This window comes from Grus americana, chromosome 3 (genome assembly GCF_028858705.1).
Source record: "Grus americana isolate bGruAme1 chromosome 3, bGruAme1.mat, whole genome shotgun sequence".
Taxonomy (NCBI): Eukaryota; Metazoa; Chordata; class Aves; order Gruiformes; family Gruidae; genus Grus; species Grus americana.
In genome coordinates, this window is record NC_072854.1 from 90,074,992 (window position 1) to 90,088,269 (window position 13,278).

Consider the following 13,278-nt stretch of genomic DNA (forward strand, 5'->3'; position numbering starts at 1 on the left):
CATTTTACCCAGGCAGAGCATAGAAGTTGTTGCATGCATGCAGAAACCTGCCAGAAACAGCTTTCCAAGCTGGAGAACTAACCACAAATTTACCTAGATTTGGCACAATTAAATTGGTCTGAATCTGACATATGTTCTAAAAAACTGAAAGGACCCGTTTTTAGAAAAGCACTGTTCTTCTGCATGTGGATTTTTTTCCTTGTTGAAAAGACACTTTGTACCTGAAGTCTTAAAAAACATGCAAGTTCAGACCACCATCTGTTAGAAAATGATTAACCCTGTGTATTTTTAGTATTTTTGCTGTATTTTAAGACTTAGTTCCTAAGAAGACAAAGCTTATGTCCCCAGGTTGTCTTGTGTGCTGTCCTTCTATCAGGCAATATCATGATATTTTCTCCACCCAGTAGTAGCTCCAGAACCTGTAGCTTAATTTCAGCCAATTTTGACAGAAGAAAGATGTCAAGATACTGAAATTCCAACAATTTTCATGAAGGTCAGCAGCTCTGGGGCGGTGAGACCCTGTGAACATCCTGCCTCCCTCCACCCTTGGCCTCAGGCAGCTGTTCAGGGATGAGCTCAGCACACCAGAGCTGCAACACTGACACACCTGCGTAGGGCACCAGCTTTCTTACAGCACTGTTTGTGTAAAACCAGGCCATGTAATCTAACTGATCTTTTGGGAAATTTTGAACTTGGACTGCATTTTTGAGTCGTATTAGAAAAGTTAGCTTATTATTGAGCAATTGTGTACAATGGGTGAGAGAACCATTACATTGTAAGTAACAGATGCATGCTATTTCCAGCCAAGATGTAGCTTAATTTACTGGTGGTTTCATTTCTATATGGAAGGCATTGGTATTTTACAATTGACAAAAAATTTTTTAGCCATAATTCTTCTGTAAATTTTCTTTTGTGATGTGCTGATCTTTCTGAAATGCCTCCCCAACTAGAAAATAATCTACTGCTTGTAACGAATACGGAAACTTTTAATGTGTTAGTAACACTTCATACGTACTACTTCAGCAGTTGTCTTGTAAGTGTATAATCAAACCTTGTTAATAAATCACCAAATATTGTGAAAGCTTAAATACCTTTGACCAGACTTGCAACCAGCCTGCCAGAAATCCTACTATTCTGTCAAGCTGTATTGAATTCTCCTGAATCTTTTGCTATAAAAATAAACAAAATTATGTCTTACCTCACAGGGAGAGGAAGCATTCACTGTCAGACTTGTCAGTATTCTCTGCTGCTCTTGTCCTGAACAATTGTCCAGAGTCCTTAATGAAAAATTAATAAATGGGAGTTAAAAGGAGATGGGTAATAGCACACTGATCTCTTCTGTTTTCTTCAAATAAAGATACACTGCTTAGCATAGTTCCTAGAGCAGAACAGTTACTGTAGCTGCATTGTCTTCATGTCTGTGTGTGTGCAAGTGTAACTGCACCTCTGCATCCTCTCTGGTATTTTTGAATCTTTGGCCAATCTCAGTCAAATTCAACAGAGAAATTAATTTCTGACAAGTTTATTTTAGTTGATATTAGTTGATCTTTTAGTTAATTAGTTGATCTTTTAAAGGAGAGAGCCCTGAATTAGTGCCCCCCACTATGGGGAAGTTTGCTCACCCCATGTTACACAACTGAGAATTCACACAGCAAAAAAGCATTTTGCAAGGACAGGAAAAGCTAAAGCAGAGCTTACATTTTATTAGGTGTGAAGGAATTGAACTACAAGATATAACCTGATAGAAAACCTGGCTTCATTAGTTCAACTGCACATGCAACCATCTGTTTATTTATTTAGTGTGTTGATAGGATCCAGTGCTGCAATTTCAGCTAAGTACAAATGGTCGCTGATGCCATGGCATTTAAAAAATAATAAAAAAAAAAAGATGTACACACTGTTCCTGCTTCTTTGTGTTTATCTTTGTCTCACCAGGAAGCTCAAGGACATTATCAAATATATTTATGCAAGCTATGTTAATTTTTTAGGCCAAGGTACATGATTCGATTTCCTTGATGTAAGAGATGAGAGTTGGCAGCCCAAAAGAGTTTGTGTATGTTGTGCTGACAACAATAGGAATAAATACTCAAGGCTACATTAGATGTAATTCCACAGTGCTGCCTGATTCCTTCACAAAGAGAAATGGTCCTGGGAGTGCCTGGGTATACTCCAAAGAGGAAAAATATATGAATAGTCATAAAAAAGCATAAGAGTATGGGTGTATAAACGTGTTATTTTACATATAGATGTGTATATTCCTTGCGAGTCAAAAAGAGTGAAACTCTTTGTAAATATGTGTGTGTGTACACGTGTTCCACATCACCCAATGTATTTTCTTCTATTTAATGAGAAGTGGGGTTTTTTTCAGCTTGCCTATTAATATGCAATTTCAGAGCACATTAAATTATTTTAAAGAGTTTTACCATTTCCACTTGCAAGTGGCAGAGTGCCCTTTCCTGAACTCCACGGATCGGTCCCCTCAGTAAATATCGCCTAATACATGGCCCTAGGATGTCTGCAATTTCACATTTAAAAAACCCCTTCATCACTAGCACTTGTGAGCTTATAAAAAATTTCCCTTCTGATTTTAACTTCCCATCTAGGCCGCTAAGGCTACATGTACATTAGCAAGCAGTGGGGACTGGCAGGCACGTGCGTCTGTAAGCAAAGCAGTCGGTGCTGAGGCCATGACATCCATGCCGTGCCCCAGGGTTGACTTCTGACTAGCTCCATTTTCGGCTGCAGTGCCTTGGGTGTGCTTCTGCAATGGATCTTCCCAAAGTGCAACCCATGTGCCCCAAGCCTGCTCCGACTGGGTGAAGAAAAGCTTACCAAGCCGGGGTGATTGGGAGATTTGCCTCAGAAGCACGACCTAACCCAACCCAAAGCATTACTCTATACATACATATTTACACTAGGAGGTGTTGATGCGGGTTACACAATTGTTCAGGTAGGACAGAGTGAATAGAGGGCGGGAGGTGACCTCTCCCCGGCAGTTACTGTGTGCTGGCAAAGGGGTTCCTCCTGCACTGTAGGATTATTTTTGGACAATGACAATTGATAAATGCAGCAAAAAGCATGAGGAAAAGTGGCAAAACTGGGAGAGTTAAGGGGAAGCAGAAAGAAACTCCTAATCAGTTACAAGATTTTTGCTATATACAATAACAAGACAGGATTTCTACTCTATTCAACGCACACACACATATACACTTACACAAATACATGTATATACAGAGCATTTTAGTTTTGCAGATTAAGTCCCCCGATGTGCTTTTTCAGCAGGAGACAGGTCTGTTTAAGTAAAATATAAATGCAGATTTTATTATTTTAATTGCTGTTTGCACCCGGTCCTGGTGTTTAAGAAGCTTTTCCTCTGATTCTGAGCTGCAGATTCCTGAAGACTAAAAAGTAAACAAACCAGGCATCCTTCCTGAATTTGGGTGAGATGGGCTCAGTAGCCTCTTGCTCATGCAGAGTTCTAGTGCTGCTACCTTGTGGGGAAAAAAGGCTGCAGCAACTTCAAGTTAGCCCTCTCGTAAAAAAGGGTATTGAGCTCAATTATCAAGGATGGTAATGATGGCCTTTCAAATGTTTGCATGTTTTCGTTGCTATACTTGTTTTCTCTAATTTAGAATATTTCACTCAGCCTGTGTGTGTGTGATTAAACCAGTAGGTTATATGGGGAATTATTATTCAGTGTGGTCCAGACTGAAATTTGGGCTCTTTGACTGCTGAGAATTTTGTACTGTATTTTAGCAGAAGTAATAAAATCCCTCCCAGTACATTCTGGAATATAAGCACTGCTGCTATCTGTGAAAGCAGTGAAAATGTTTCTTCTATTGCCACTTCTTATAGATGCTATTTAAAGCTACTGCACGGTTACTCAATATGTAGTTTTGAAAATCCAAATCTGATGAACAGCTAGAAAAGCATCTCAAGTAACATTACACTATTTCTCTTAAACAGACAGATTTTTGGTCAGAGTAGCTGTTTTAGAAGCATTTTCATTGGCATGCGCTTTTATATTCAAACTGAAATACCAGTTATTTCTGAGAACAACAGAGTAAGTTTCCAGCCTTAAGAAGAAATTGTACCAACCATTGAACCATGGTTTTCTGTTTTCTTCGTTTGTTTTCCAGTTTTGAAATGCACATGCAAATACAGATTTGACTGTCAACGGGCACATAAAATACTTGATACATTTCTATTGCATACTGATATAATCCACTTTAGCAAGTTAGCAATTTTTCAAAATCATCCATGTTCATAAAGGAGGTACTTTGTGTTTTACTCAATAGCCTTGGATTGGGAAAGCAAGACTTAAGCAAGTGGAACATCTAGAAAAGTCCAAGATAGAAATGGAAGAGCTTGCCCCAGAGCTGGCAAAATTAAAAATAATGTCAAAGCAATTTAATTAAGTTGTTTTCATGTCAATGGGATTGCGTCTGTCACTTTTTAAATATAATGGGAGTAAAAAGGTTGGTTTGGTCTTACAGTTATTTCAAAGGCAAAAAACCAATTTCCAGAAGTATTATAATGGCAAAATACAGTGTATCTTCCAGGTGCAAAACAATCTTTTTGACACTTCTAACTACTTAAAAAAAATAAATTTAAAATGCTTTTAAAGCTTTAAAGGAGTCTGTAGATCTGCATTCTTCACACAAAGTCCTATTGAGCAAGAAGTTTGAAGTAAGGATAAAATCTGGCGCTACACTCTGAACAAGTCTGATACATGTCAAGAGTTACTCTGAAGAGCCAACAGTGTGAGAGGCAGCAAATGATGCAGATAAGGTATTGATTTGACTATTTTGCATCAGATCTTGATGCAAAAATGCAGAAAGAATGCTAAAAAATGTGCTTGTTTTTTAACTGACTGCAGTGCTCTCCCAAATGAGGGTGCAAATGGAATTTGTAAATGTGCAGAATAGAAAAGTTGTTTGATCTCAGGGTACTCTCTACTCATTTGCATTAGGCTGCAAACTGATGTTGGGCAACAACATTTAAATCTTATTTGATATTTTTATCAAAAACCAGCATTATGCCAGTATTAAGTGTCATGATGCAATTACGCCTTTAGGCCATGATGTTTGGAACTGCTGATGAGGGCTTGCAAGAGGGAATTCGGGTGGCAAGGTGGGGCTGCGCAGCAATGAGCAGCGCTGGGCCAGGAAGGTTGGGGCATGTCAGGTACTGGTTGGCTCCAAGGCCACTCGTGAATCAAATGCCTCCCCATAACCAGCCTTGGTTCCCCCGTCCCTGACAGAGAACCTTATTCAGGGGTAGTTTGAGGTACACGTGTCCCACCTGATTTCCCCAAGGCCACACACCATCCTGGGGACAACACCCATCTCACAACCACACCGCGCACTGCCATTTGCCACTGTCTCTTCACCCAAAACTCTGCCACCTCCAAAATGTGCAGTGGCCAGCTCCTGCCAAGGGGTGCTGGTACCGGAGGTCAGGGCCTGGCTGGCGAGCCAAGCCCAGGTGGCAGGGCTGCTACCCACCCACTGCAGGGAGAGGCAGGGAGAAGGGGTACCTCTGCTAAAGCACACACTTGGCACAAAAACAAATTGGTGCATGCTAGCCATGGGCAGGCACAGCAGGGAAACGAGAACTATTAGAGGAGCTGGGTGACAAAACAGCCTTGCAATGAAGTGTGAAATGCAGCGACACTGCCTGGTTTTCAGAGAAGGTGTGACGCATGTAAGAACAAAGGCGTGTAATGTGCCTTCCCTGAGGCAGCAGGGGACACGAGCCCCTTTCTAGTTCTACATCATATATTGTGCCATATATACCATACGTGCTTCCAGGGCAGGAGGAGCACAGAGCCCTCCATGGTTCCCCAGATGCCCGAGTCTCTCCCCACGCACAACAGGCAGCTGCTCTCGGAAACGCTCTGGACCCGAGCATGGACTGACCCTGCTGGCACTGACATGGCCGCAGGCCCACTTAGCAGCGACACGGGTTACTGCCACCTGAGAGTCATCCCCCTCCCGCCTCCCGCCTCCCCTCGGGGGGCCTGAGGACGCGGCCTCTCCGCAACGGCCCCGCTGGGTGGCGCGCGAGCGCCGTCCCCCAACGGCTGTGGAGAAGAGAGCGGCCGCCCGCCCTCACAGAGTGTGGAGGAGCCCCAGGGCCGCCCGCGGGGAGCGGTTCCTGCTGGCCTGCGGGCCGGGCGAGCGGGCAGCCGGTGGCCTAGGGGCAGTCCCGATGCCTGGTCGCTTTCTTGGGGGTTCCCCGCGGTGCCCGCCGAGGCCGGCCCGAGCAGCCCCGCTGTGCGGCGCCGTCTTCATAAAACTGCGTCGGTGCCAGTGGGGGTGGGTTCCGTTCTTCTGAGGGTGAGAATGGCCGGTGATGACCCTGGAAATGAGCCTGTTTACACTGAAGGAAGAGTCTACACACAACCCCCTTCCCCCGTGTTCCTCACTTGTCCGGATGCTTTGCGGTGGTTTTAGGGGGGCAAATGGCGTGCCCCACATTCCTGCTGCCCCAGCGGGAAGTGGGAAGCCTCACGCCAGTATCGTAGCATCCTTGGTCAATACCGACGGGACTGGGCTGAGATACTCGTTCATTGTTGTGCTTTGTGGCCAGCTGCAGGTCTGCCTGTGAAATCTGCAGTGGCAGCCATGGTGCCCAGCAGTGGGGAAGGAAGGCTTGGGGGGCGAGGTGGTACCCGCTGATCGTTTCGGGAGTACCTCGGGTGAATCGAGGAGCCTGGTGCTTAAAATTTTGGCCTCAGGAGACTGAGATATGAACAAATGGACATATTAGTCTTTGGTTTTCACTAGTTTGATCTAAGAAGAGGTAAGGAGAGAAGATCCGAAGTCTTGAAAAACGAAAACAGAATGAGGGAAGAAAGAAGAATGGTCAGTGGAAAAGAAAGCTGCTTGGACTACAGCTTGCTGCCATTCAAAGCAAGTGTCCTATTTTTCCCTGTGCTTTTACACCCTCCCTTGCACCAAATCCAGTGTTCACTAGGTCACTCACCTCACTGACTTGGCTGAAAACAATTTTTTGTTAATTGTCAGCCAGATTGGTGGGTTGAATCAGCTCAGGGCAGAGCCCACTGTGAGAAAAGAGGCAGGAGCACATGGCCTAGAGCTAGAGGAAAACGGTGGCTGACGACTCATCTCATGGAAGTGCGCCTTGAGAGTGCACCACTAATTGGGACTGTTGTAGTAGAAAATGTACAAGATACAAATGGAGAAAGGGAAGACAACACTTAATTGCTTGTATCCTGTACCTGTACTAGGGGGACAGTAAGAGATATCTCAGGATTAGTTAAGAGAGCAGCAGAGATCTTTGTGGAATAATCACAAGTAAAAACTGGAGGTAAAAGCAAAGAAGCAAGAAAAAAGGAAGGTGGAAATATTCTGTAAAATTTTAAATGCCAAGAGACCTTGTCTTTGCAACAAAAGTGGCCATGACCTGGATTCCTTCCTCCTGAATTTAAGTGTGTAACCAGGCTAATTAAGTATAGGCTTCCTTTCTTTCTGTGGAGAGAAAGGCCACTTCAAAGGGGAACAGATCTTCAAGTTGGATATTAGTAGTTGTCTGTCTGCTTCGGGCTGTGCACTGCTGAGTCTTACTCTTAACATGCCTAAGGTATACTGATCTCTGCCTATTGCAAGCCATCCTTGTCATGGAAATTATTGGAGACATATTTGGATTAGGTTACATGGGAGGCCAACCCGTGTGATCATCATTGTCTCTTTGGTCTTAAAAAGGGTGACTTCAGTTTCAACCTTTGGCAACATGTCCTGCAATCTATTTTGAACTGAAACAGGAGGATGAGCAGAAAATCACGAAGCTGTGATAGCTTCCCTGCTTATCTTGGCTGCCTTCTCCCAAAGAGTTGTACTGAACAGCAGTCTGGTGCAGCGAAGAAGATTGACCAGTATTTCTAAACAAACATGAGTTTCTCAGTGCATTTTTTCTTATCTGCATCTTTTTTTTTAATATACTTTAATCTCTTTGAGGCGATGGCAGTCTTTATCTGTGATGGCTCTAAGACCATAGTCAGTGTTTAAAGCACAATAAAAATTAACTCAAACCAAGCTGGAAAACAGTATCGTTATAAGCACTTTAGTTTAAGAAGTCAAGTTACCACTAAGATTATAGTTAATTTTCTTTGTAATATCTATATCTAAATACCATGAGAAGGTGAAAAACATGCACTAAGCAAAGCTTCATATTTTCATAATGTTTCACTTTCTAATATATTGAGAAGAGTAGTACACAGAGACTTGCAATGTAAAGAAGTAACATGATAATTGATTTGTTCCTTAAGCTGTGTGAGCAAAGTCACGGTAACACTTTGACAATATTACTCATCAGGAGCAACGTCCCGATTCATTTTAAGAGCCTGGCTTCAGTGTAGTAGCTTTGGACCCAGTACTTTTGGTAGTTCTGTGTACTTCAGATAGACACTGTTGTCCCGCTTAGCTATGAATGTGTTTCAGTCAGCTAAGGTAACAAGTGCAAGTTATTAAACAACTGTGTGTTTAATAAAAAAAGCATATACTTCTTTGTGAAAAAAAATAGCAACAGAATTCACTTTCCTCTTAAATTCAAAGAATATTGACCAGGACTAGGACTAGTAAGAAGCAGAACTTTTTATCGGAGAACTACAGTGTTGCATAAACCCCTTTATTTAGAGTCCCTGGCAAGGCACACGCAGTGTTTTGGCGGTCACACTAGAGTGAATACACATACGTAATTCTGGAGGGAATATCTGACATTTCGGAAGTGTATTTGTGGTTGGGTTGTGGCAGCCAGGACTGCAGACCCGCCGTAATGCCAGATCTCCCAGGGCCCTGCGCCTTCCTTGTGTGAGGCTCTCTGGGCCTTGTTGCCTTTCTCCTTTGGAGCAGCAGTAGCAACACAGAGCAGAGCTGGCTGGAAATTTCTGACAGAAAATTTCTCCATTGGGAAGAAAAACCTCAAACGGTAATTGACAGATTTCTGAGCAGCACATTGGCTCTGACAGAAGCCAGGCAGGATCCCAAGCTGCCTGCTTCTCCTGCAGGCTTGCTTGGCTTTCTCTATCAACAGTCTGCATGCTTTCTGGACTTCCTGACAGCTCAATAGGGAAGCTACCATGGGTCAGGGAGCCTGTGAACTTGAGACGTGGGCCGAGGATCAAGCCCACATTTCCATTGTAATCCCACTTTGGACAGATAGTCTTTTCCAGAAATGTGGGAGAGAAATTCTGGTTCTCCAGGAGTCCAATGAAGGAAAGAGCAGTCTCCTATTCCAGAGCACCTCGGGCAATGCCAACAGCAGAAAGAGCATCCATCCTTCTCCAACCCAGAAGCAGCAGCAGGGATAAGGTGCTCTAAGGAAAAAGAGGCATTCTCTGTTCCCTTTTTGAGATGCAGCAGCAGAAGGGACCCATCAGCTTTTAATCACTCCCTCAGCTATGTGGGACTATCACTGCTGTGCTTTTCCATTCCTGGCATGTAACATTTTCCATAGGGATACAGTTAACGGACATTTAACCTAGACCAGTGAGTGAGGCGAGGAAACACAGAGGGCGATTCACGGTTCTCAATTACGGTTCTCAGGCTGAGAAAGGTGCTAGCACACCCTGGCTACTACCTCAGCAATGCTTAGGTCCTGTTTGAAACTCTCCTTTGTAACTGGTAGGCATCTACCGTTTTTAAGCAAGCAGTGAAATGCTCAACAACCACTTGCCATGAATATTTTTAGGCTCTCTACTTGTTAGCAGCCATTCTTCAATATAGCTCTGAGTATGTATATTTCTTTTACAATAAATGCAACATAATAGATCAGTCAGACAACGCATGGTGATTCTGCTTCTCTTCAGTGTAGGTTAGAAACTGTTCTACAGTGAATTTAATGTAAGCTCAGAACACCCTGTGTCACGTAGACTTCTGAACAGCTCACATCCTGAAGTCTTTACTCAGGCCCTGATTAAATGAAATGCACAAGCATAAATCTAGCTAACATCATGGCTTGCTGAATTTAGGTTCCAAGTCTTGCTCAAGCAAGTTATTCAGGGAAGTTAAAACTGGGCTGCAGCTTTTAATCTGTTGTCTTAAGTCAGAATCCTTACACCTGTGAATAAAGCCTATTATCACTACCTCTTTTCATACCTTGTAGTTCTCTTCAGTTTTTCACAGTCATCTGTATTTTATTTTCCCAGTTAGAGGTATTTGTAGAAGAAAACAGAGCAGGACAGCCTTGTAAGACATCCGGTCAAGAGGCAGAATTAAACTTGTTACAACTAAGTGATTTGCCATAAAATAGTGAAAAACACATTAATCTTTCACTGGTTCCATTTTAGGTTGTGGGAAGAGAGGTGAATTTTTTTTTTTTTTAAATATGTCTTCTGTACACATTACCAGAAGGTTAAACATGTATTTTCTTCTTTGTAAGCAAGTCCCAGCTTCTGGCCACAGTCCAACAGACGTTTTTCTTTGTCCATTAAGGCAATCTCCTACACAGTTTACCAGGGGAGGATGAAATTCCTCAAGCTGTGTTACAAACATTCATCACTGCAATCACGCTCCTAATAACAACAACAGCAGACAAAGTTTAAGACAGCTATAGATTGGGTGGGCTTTACAGATGGAGACTATAGAATCAGGAGTGAACCAGCAAAGCCGAAGACCAAATAAGTCACTATGGAAAGATTAAACAAGACATTTTTCCACCGCTGAGAGTTTTGAGGCTCAGTCAAAGTTGGAAAAACCTGATTCTGTCACTCCAAACATGATGAAGTGATACTTAGATGTCAAATGAAAGAGTCTGAGAAAGCATCTTTTCTCCTCTTTTGAAAAGTCTTGGTTCTTCCCTGTAGCAGTACTTGACAGAGACAACCTGCAAGTACTTCAAATCCACACAGCCTGTATTTTCTTCCCTGGACAACCTTTTTAAGAGTTCTAAAGAATCCTCCTGTTGTTCCTCTCTCTTTCTCTTGCTCAAGTTCACTCCTCTTGAGTAAAGAGATGACACCTGAAATCAGGGTCCTGTCGAGACCGTGGCACTCAATGGGCAGCAAGTTAACTGATTTTAACTTGGCCTGCAGTTCACTGTGGGACTGAAAACGGGCAGCAATGGCAGCAGCACCCGCAGGCTTCTGGGCAAGGAGACTCTCTTTATCAGCTCACCTTCCTGTCTTCCTTGTCAGCTGCAATTTACTCCCTTCTCTGCCAGTCTCCCTAATTAGTGCAGAGGATTTGTTTGTGTACAGCCCTAATAAATCGCAATCACCTTAGATATAGTGCTTCCCCAGGCTCAGACCTTTTGCTCTCCAACCACATCCTGTGCCAAGTACTGGGTGGGAGGACTGGGCAAGGATTTCCTATGTACTGCCATCACCAGCAATGGGGAACTCAGGCTTCCCTTCCTCATTTAGGCCTGTGTTAAGGGCTACCACCATTAATGAATTATTTCCTTTATGAAAGCACTTCACAGAATTCAATAGGGATAAAGCCAGAAAGTGATCAAAAACCTGAACAAATTACTATAGAACTTCTAACGCATTTTAAAAGAAAGCAAAAACTTCTTAGAGTTTGTGTTTTTGTGAGAAAACCTATGCAACTCCATGAAAGGCAGATATTGCTAGAAAAAGAATAATTTATAGGAGACTCCAGAAAGGTCTCAAAATGCTGATGGCAAGAGGCTGATGGGGTGGGATTACCTGGACATACTGTGACTGAATACCAGCCTCTTGGCCACTGCAGCCTGCATCTGGTTTTCAAAGAGTTACATCTTCTGCATTGCTGGCAGGTTTCTGGTGTGTGACTCTAGTGAAGCTGGGAGCCCCATTGGGCTGTAACTTATGCAGAAGGCTGCGCTGAGTCCTGGCAAGTCCAGTCCTCTGGAATTTAACGGTGCAATAGAAGGAAACATGCCAAACCATCTACCTGAACTAATATTCCCTCAACACATTCCTCTGCGGTGTTTCTTGGCTGGCTGCTTGATCCCTCAGCTCTAGAACTGAAAAAAACATGGTGCTTGAAGTTATATTCTCACAATCCTTTACATAGCATATGTGGCAAAAAACCCCCAGAGGTCCATTTTCCAAAACTAAACAAAACCTGAGAAATAGTCATCTTTTCCTACTATCATTATGTTGGTGTATTTTTAGTTAATACTCGAGTAGCAGATGGGTGCTCGTCAATTTGGATACAAGTATGTGAAAATCAGAAGTACATCTTCAGACATTTAGGTTTTCAGGGGGTTTTTTTGAGTAAGATATTCCAAAATTAAGACTTTGAACAGGTTGCCTTTTAAAGCAGTCTTCATTAGAAAAGGGGTTTTTGTACTAATACTAGAAATCTAAACCCATAAATTTATCCTGTTTTGTCATAACCACTCACAATTCTTTCTTCACTGTGGATGAATTGGCCAAAATCCCATCAACTGCAACAGTCCCCTCTTCTTCTCCCCAGTGGACCTCTAGTTATGTGGCTGTTTAAAGCAGATACACAACTAGCAGGAAATTACGGTCCTGTGGAAACAGAGGAGCTTAGCACAGGAAAAAAATCCAACATACAATTAGCAAAGTATTATAGAGGTTATTTAATTTGTGTTTTCGTAGTTTACATACGTAGATGATTAGAATCTCTGCTACAGAAAGTAGAGAGGTTTCTGTGTTTGCCTGCTTGCTGTGTCACAAGAAAACAGTGTGGGTTAGCTGGGTCATGAAAGTCAGTCTTGTCAGTCAATGGAAAAATGCAGGGCACACTTCCTGGAAATGATGGAACTGATATTTTTGTGAATTGTGGAGTATGTCAGATTCCAAGTGTATGGAATCGTTGTGTATTTGTAATTCTTTTAGTGACTATCATAAACATCAAAGGTTGTTGCCAACAGAAATAACACTTACCATGAATATTTCTTAGCTATATGCTAGCTATATACCGAGCAGCAAGTTTTAACAGGGTAGCAGTCACAGCACAATGGTTGATATCCACACGCTAGTGTATCTATTGCACACACTGTATAAGCATCAGCTCAGCAAGGAAAGACGGGAATTTGGAAGTACTTTTGCCCTGTATATTTGTAAGCTCTTTCCATTTGTCTCGATCAGACAAACTAAAGCAAGGAATCCTGTTACTATTCAGCTAATGATTATCACTAGTAACTTCTGCTATCCCACAGATTTATGTCAAGATAGTCTCACGTATAAAAAATTCCAGCTCCGTGTTGTTCTTGTCCATAAAGTAGATATTCCTTCCAAATTTCCTGTGTCCAAATGACTGTAATATGTCATAAAATTTGAGTCACAATCCTTATATTTCA

At 42.6% G+C, this 13,278-nt stretch overlaps 1 long non-coding RNA gene across 1 annotated transcript in view; it reads right to left on the reverse strand.

Moving 5' to 3' along the window:
- Nucleotides 1-1,213: 1,213 nt before the first annotated feature.
- LOC129204200 (uncharacterized) overlaps nucleotides 1,214-13,278 on the reverse strand; it is a 44,247-nt gene continuing 32,182 nt past the window's right edge. Inside the window, exon 3 of the long non-coding RNA XR_008576297.1 lies at nucleotides 1,214-1,277. This is a non-coding gene — a long non-coding RNA (uncharacterized LOC129204200). The remainder of the gene's footprint in view (nucleotides 1,278-13,278) is intronic.